This window comes from Onychostruthus taczanowskii, unplaced genomic scaffold (assembly GCF_017590055.1).
Source record: "Onychostruthus taczanowskii isolate IOZ18803 unplaced genomic scaffold, ASM1759005v1 scaffold35, whole genome shotgun sequence".
NCBI classification, from domain to species: domain Eukaryota; kingdom Metazoa; phylum Chordata; class Aves; order Passeriformes; family Passeridae; genus Onychostruthus; species Onychostruthus taczanowskii.
Window position 1 is genome coordinate 3,591,777 of NW_024500905.1, and position 6,568 is coordinate 3,598,344.

The 6,568-nt window shown below is 41.5% G+C and overlaps 1 long non-coding RNA gene across 2 annotated transcripts; it reads right to left on the reverse strand.

Annotated features, from left to right (window-relative positions):
• Nucleotides 1–3,714: 3,714 nt before the first annotated feature.
• On the reverse strand, nt 3,715–6,057 carry LOC121339495. 2 transcript variants are annotated; one of them, XR_005953189.1, is made up of 2 exons: nt 5,937–6,057; nt 3,715–3,965 (listed from the first exon to the last, which is right to left on the reverse strand). It is a non-coding gene; the product is annotated as an uncharacterized LOC121339495 (long non-coding RNA). The 2 variants fall into 2 exon arrangements; XR_005953190.1 differs by having other exon boundaries at nt 3,715–3,968.
• Nucleotides 6,058–6,568: the final 511 nt, after the last annotated feature.

The following is a 6,568-nucleotide window of genomic DNA, read 5'->3' on the forward strand; positions in this document are numbered from 1 at the left end:
CGCCAATATGCCTATGATTAATAATGCAAATGTGAATGAATATATAGATATATATATATAGATATATATATATTTATATATGTCTCAAGCTATTATGTATTACTAGCATCAATCAATTACAGTCTCAATCAATACCATGGTATCAATCAATGATGGCATGAATTAGTAATGTAGTACAATCAATAATAAGAACAACCAAGAAGTTCTGTATTCTTACCTATTACCACAACTTGTCACTAGAAAACAATGAGGGTATATACTGATATATATAACATCAGTAGGAAGCAAATTAATTTCAGAAGGAAAACTCAAAAGGGGAAGGACAGATCAGTCAGTAGGGAGGACTACACCCCCAGCTATCCCCAAAAGAGGGGATAACAGACTGAACTAAAAGCATAACAGAGATACTCACTTCCTGGGGTCAGCCAGGGGTCAGCAAGACATCTGTGGTGACAGCCCAAGATCCTGTAGAAAGTTTGTGTGGGGTTCTACCGGAAAGCTCAGAGTGACACAGGACCTCAGTTTTGGATAAACAAACCACATTTTTTAAATAATATACGGACATAAGAGGGCATAAGGCATCCTACTTCATGCAGTCAATAGGTGCTGTTAATGTCTGGTTTCACCTGTAACAGCCAATACATTATGATGTTCTCTGCTCTTTCAGAGCAATTTTATTTTCCCAGACTGATTTCCGGTCTGTTTTCCCAGACTGTTTTTCTCAGGTGATAAGTCGGTTTTACCCTCATTTTTTCTGCTTATTTACAATATTTCAGGATGTCTTCAGTGCCTATGCACTCTGGCTGCACTTTTCAAAGATGCTTCTTGTTTACAAGCTCCATCCTTAGAGGGGATCCCATTCTTCAGCAGCACCAGGCCGGCTGTCCTTTCTCTGTCAGTACTTTTCAGCAGATGACTTCTTCTCTTCAGGAATTTTCTCCTTCTAACCAGGCCACCTTTATGACTGATCACATTACGGGGGCTGGACTGGGAGAAGACTGAAAGGCTGTGCGGTACCTACCAAGCAAGCTGAATGTGGGATAAGGAATACCCTGAGCCATTTCACACCTGCAGCACTGCTGGTGAAGCCTGGTGGCCAGCATCGCTCTCCCTGATACCCAGCTCCTCTGTAGTGGGTTTCTCATCTCTTCCAAGCCCCTGTGCTTCAAAAAGGTCCTGCCTTCCCTTCAAATCTGGATAAAACTGGCCATGAGTGCTAAAATTACTATGAGAACAGAAATGAGAAACTGACCAATGGGATAGATGTAAGCTTTGTTTCCCTAGGAAAGTGAACCTAGGAACAGAGCAGGAGCTATGACTGACATGCTTAATGGTGGAAAACAGTCTTTAATTTTAAAATTACAATGATGTCAAAAATACAGCACTCTGTAATTGAGGCTTCCCTAAATTTCAACAAGCCACATCAGCATTCTGTTCTGTGCTTTTTTCTCATGACTGTAATTGCTCCTGGTGGAATGTAGTGAGTTCTGTGTGCTGTGGGAAGCCAAAAGATAGATGAACTTGGGGATTTGGGCAAAGAGTTCCATCCTCCATTCCTGGGCCCATTGCAGGCTGTTACTTATCCTCTCTGTGTCCTCTCTGCGCTTCTCTGAGCTCAAAATTGTCACTAGACCTGATGCTCAGTGCAAATAAACCACATTTCTCCATAAGAGATTTGTGTAGGGACCAGGACAGGCTCTATGCACACTGCATGAATGGGGAGCATGGGAGTGTGTTGTTTCCTCAGCTCACCAGCAAATGCAGCCAGGCTTTGTGTGAGAAGATCATAACTGACTTTTGAATACAGATTAGGAGGAAAACAGCTCCTTTAAAAAAAGGGGACATCAGGAATGAAGAGTTGTAGGGGGGATATCCTAGGCAAAATGCACCCAAGTGACCCTTAGGCAATCAAGTTAAACACATCTGTGATCTGAGGAGCTTAAGATTAGCCTGCAGAGATGGTCAACTTATGCTTAGTCAATAAATAAAGGCAACGATAAATAATTTTTTGTTATTAATTCTATTTAAAAAGTCTTCTCTGTCTGCAGACTGGTATGCTGGCACATCTTAAGCAACAGTGGTGTTTACCTCAAGTAGCCAGAGGAAGTGAGCTGGGTTTTCTTGTCCTTGGCTTTACCCCAAACCATTTCACACCTTCTTAAACACGTCTGCTGAGGGTGAGCAAGAGGCCATCACTCACACAGGGCAGACTGCAGGAGCACACACTGGCCCAGGTCTGGGTAAAATCCATGGTGAATGCAAACATCTGAAAATTGCCTGTGGGCTAGGCAGCCCAAATTATGGGGACAAACCCACACTTTGCATGTGAACAGGATGAACTGGACGTGGAAGTCCTTGAGTCTGAACATCCAAAGCACTCAGGCTGTTGTTCTCAAGATCACCCCAGTGCTGCAGCAGCACAGGGGCCTTGAAGTCAGAGTCTGCAGAATGTGCAGCATTTTATTTGAGATTTCTCCCCCTGGCTGGTTCTGTTTAGCAAGCACAGAGGCAAATTTGCCTTGTTCAGGCAAATTTTGGGGATTGTATGTGCTGAGGAACAGCTGGAAAACCAGTGATTTATAGTAACTGGACATGGTAGCTCACAAAGGAAAACATATCCCTCCTCTGAGTATGTGCTATGGATTTCTGTAAATTAAAAAGCAACACCTGTCTTGAAGACCACCCAGTCTCCTACAAGCAGCACTGAAAAAAACTGCATCCAACAGAGCCCATCTCCTCACTGGTACCCATGCTCGTTTTAAGGTACTGTTTTATGTTTTGGACTGTTCAGGCTTGACCTGTCAGATGTGCAGCCCTTATCAAAATTTTGTGGTGCTCTTGGTAGGGCTTTCAAAAGGATGATACACAGAAAACCTTACAAACATTTAGAGAATGACTTGGAGTGATTTTTATGGGGTTTCCAGTTCCTAAAAATGTTTTGTACGGGTTTGATATAAATGACTTGGGGGGATTTACTCTGACAACTTCCAGTGAGATTTATTCTTTTCAAAGGGCAGACCAAAAAATTTCCCGCAAAAGCATTATTTTTGAAGATAAACTGGAACTTTATTTAAATAAAATCTTCAAAAAAATACATATTTTCTTTGAACATTGCTGCTTTCCTTGAAACAGTGATGCTAGAAAGCCCCCAAATTTTTAGCAGTTTTTGGTGAGGAAGAGTCATTACCAACTGCTAAAAAAACAAATAGCTTTTTAACATTTTGAATGGAGTTTTCATCAAAAGGCAATGTTTCCTATAGAAAGTTCTAATTAAAGAGACGTACATTTTTTGTCAGACCCGCCTGCAGAAACTCTCTCTTTCCTGTATGTCGCAATCTCTCTATTCCCCAGCTGGGAGAGCATGTTAGAAAACCCCAGCCAGCACTTTGCAGAGACCCAGCCTTTGCGCAGTATTATTCAAGGTGGAGCCTGGCACAGACCTGAGAGTTTGTGGTTTTTGTGTGAGTTAGCAGCCTCACAAAACGACACCTGCGACTTCAACAATCTACCTCATCCCCTTGAAGGCTTTTCTGCTAAATGGAGCTATTTTCAGGGTTATCCTATCCCTCTGGTCAACTCCAAGCCAAGGACTTCTGCCCTGGTACATTCAATAGTCAGGCATCTCTACTTGTGCCATCTCTGCTTCAATCACTTAATAAAATTAAGAATAATCAATGTGTATAAAACAACCACAGAAATGAGCCTCTGCAAATATACAGAGCATCATGTCCTTTCATTTCTTTATTATAGCTTATTGCAATTTGCATGCATTTTGTCTCCATAAGTTAATTTGATATTACTGTCACATGTTGCTCATCTTTAACAACAATGCATCCATTGCCAGCTAGCTGTGTCCAGCTCAGCAGACTTCCAAATTTCTGCCATAAATTAACCGGATGGTAGAATGTATTTTGCAGCTTACAAGGTGGAGATAATTCCCCAGGCATTTGATGGCATGAGTCATGCTTCTTGTGGAAAAGTGCAGCACATAGGAAATAATGAAGAAATGAGGATTCAATTAATATTGAATTTTTTAAAAATGCCACTGCTAATGTTAATACAAACAGTATCATTAAGGTCTGGTAGGATCAAAAGCAGACCTGGAAACACTCCCAACCCCAGGACTGCTACAGAGTTAATAGCCTGTAATAGAATCTATTCATGCTCTTAGATTAGTCTGTCAAAGACAATTAATCAAAATACAATAAGCTTTTCTTCCCAAAACAGAAATGTATACACAGTTAATGCGACAGTTATATCACTGAATTTTCACAGGAGTTTTCTTCTTGTATTTTGCTGATGTTACAGGTTAAGGCCTGGGACATAAGGCCTGGGACGAGCAAATTTATGAAGTGTGAAAGGCCACTTGAAGGAAAAAGCCCGAAATCCACTTTTATATGAACTTAAAACCATATACAACCATTCAGTAAAAATACTGATACATACAGAGGCTGCATTTATTTATACACTTTTTATCCTTTTGAATGTGTTTGACAAATGCAATAAACATGCAGGGGTGTATTGTACTGCCATCATTCAAACATGTGTCATCTCACTGACTTTATTGGAACTGTATCAGTTTCATTGAGGGCACCATTCAGGAATCTCATTTTGAAGATAATTGGAAGTATCTCTGAATAGAAGGAAAGGGTTTTTTTCACTAGAATCTGTTTTTGATACAGAAGTGCTACTTCATAATCTGTAGCTGGTTTTGCTATTGCTCCCTTTCTTATGCAAAGCAAATTTATAAGCACTTTTTATGAAAAGGAATCACAATGGAGTCAATTTTATAGCAAGAAATAATAGAGATAAATATTTCTTTCAGTGCTGACTCAGAGACAGTATCACCCCATTGGTAGTTAACTTACACAGATTCAATAAAGAGTTTTACCTCACCATCTCTTAAAAGATCAGGTGACTATAAACCACTTTTTTGATCACATTTACTCCAAATGATGCTTGATTTATTTAACTGGAAAAGACCCCAAAGGCAGGGGTCAGGTTGTGGGCAGGTGCAGCATGGCTGTGCCTCCCTCCCTGGCACTGAGTTTGCAGTTCCATCCTCCTCGGGGTCCCTGTGTGGTGGCAGTGCCAGACGTGTGGCTTGCAGCTGGAAGCAAGTGCTGCTTCGTGTCCTACAGCTCCATTTCCCAGTGCTGCCTCCTCCACCTTGTGTTGCTCTCAAACCATGATCTTCTACGGGTGATGCCTTGAAAACCTGAAATTTACTTTTGATTTTGTAGTGAAAATGAATGCTTAAATGTCAGGACCACCTCTGGACTGAAAATCATAGATTCTGGCTCTCTGTGGCACAGAAGTTGACTATGAACACAAATGGGCCATGTGCCAGTTTCTGCACTGACCCACATGCCAATAAATTATATGGCTGGAGCATGCTTTTGCAGATGATTTTACATTTAGTTATAGTCCCAGAAGTTCATGTTCATTGTCTGAGGGCTTTGGGACGTAAAGAGAGAACTATAATAGAGGGCTTGATCCTGCCAAATTTTTGAGTACGCCTTCTCCTTTTCAAAGGTGCTGCCTTTCCACTGGCTTAACATTTCGTTGGTGCTGGTTCTCTGATGACAGGAAGTCTTACTGCCTCTGAATACCTGTCACTGCCATGCAAAGCCATTCGCCATGCAGTTACATCTCCCCTCTGCCTTTTCTCTTACCCCGCAGGGAAGCACAATGGGAGAGACTTGGAGACTGTACAAAATTGTAGTTGAGGCATTTGTTTCTTATTATATTTGCCCTTCCCAGGAACACAAGTGGCAGCTTGCCATGAATTAGGTCTGCTCAATAATTCAGCCCCCAAGTAATCAGAAGACAGCAGTCAGAGCTGTGATGGATAATGGCAGATGTCACACGTCAGTGCTGGGTCTCCCCAGTCTATCACTAGCCACTGTGATCATCAGTCACAATATTCTTCTTACCTGCCTACATCCACTGACAAGCTTGCATTAAACTGATGGTTCATTTCCTGTCAGCAGATCCTCCATCACCTGGGTTCTGCAGAGATGTGCCATTTGGCTCTTCTTAGGCAAGAGCTGACCTAAGGCAAGGTAGGAGTGTTGGGTCAAACTTTCTCAGTTGCAGAAAACTGCAGTGACTTCCTTGTAAGCTGAGAAACTTGGCCAAAACTTAACAGAGCTCTGTTGTTTTGATAATAGATAAAGCTGTGGTATTCTCTGAAAATATCACTGTGTTTGTAAGAGTCAGACTTGGTCTCCAGCGGTCTTCAAAATCCATATCATCCCAGTCACAGCACTTCCTAAGTCAGGATTCCCACTATGGGAAAAGAGATTTGTCAGATCATGAAACTACAAGTAACTGGCTTAAGAATTATACAAGCTTTTGTTATCTTAACCCTCCTGCTTTTGTTGTGCATGCTTTCTCATTGTATTTCTTTAGGAAGAGAGAATATAACCTACAAAGTTAATGAGGGAAGATGCACAGTCAACTGTATCCTCAAACTCTTTTAAAATGAGCATGGTGGTGGTGGGATGACTTTGAGTGCTAAGGGCACCAGGCTTTGGTGCCTGGATGTTCCATATCCAGCTCCCAT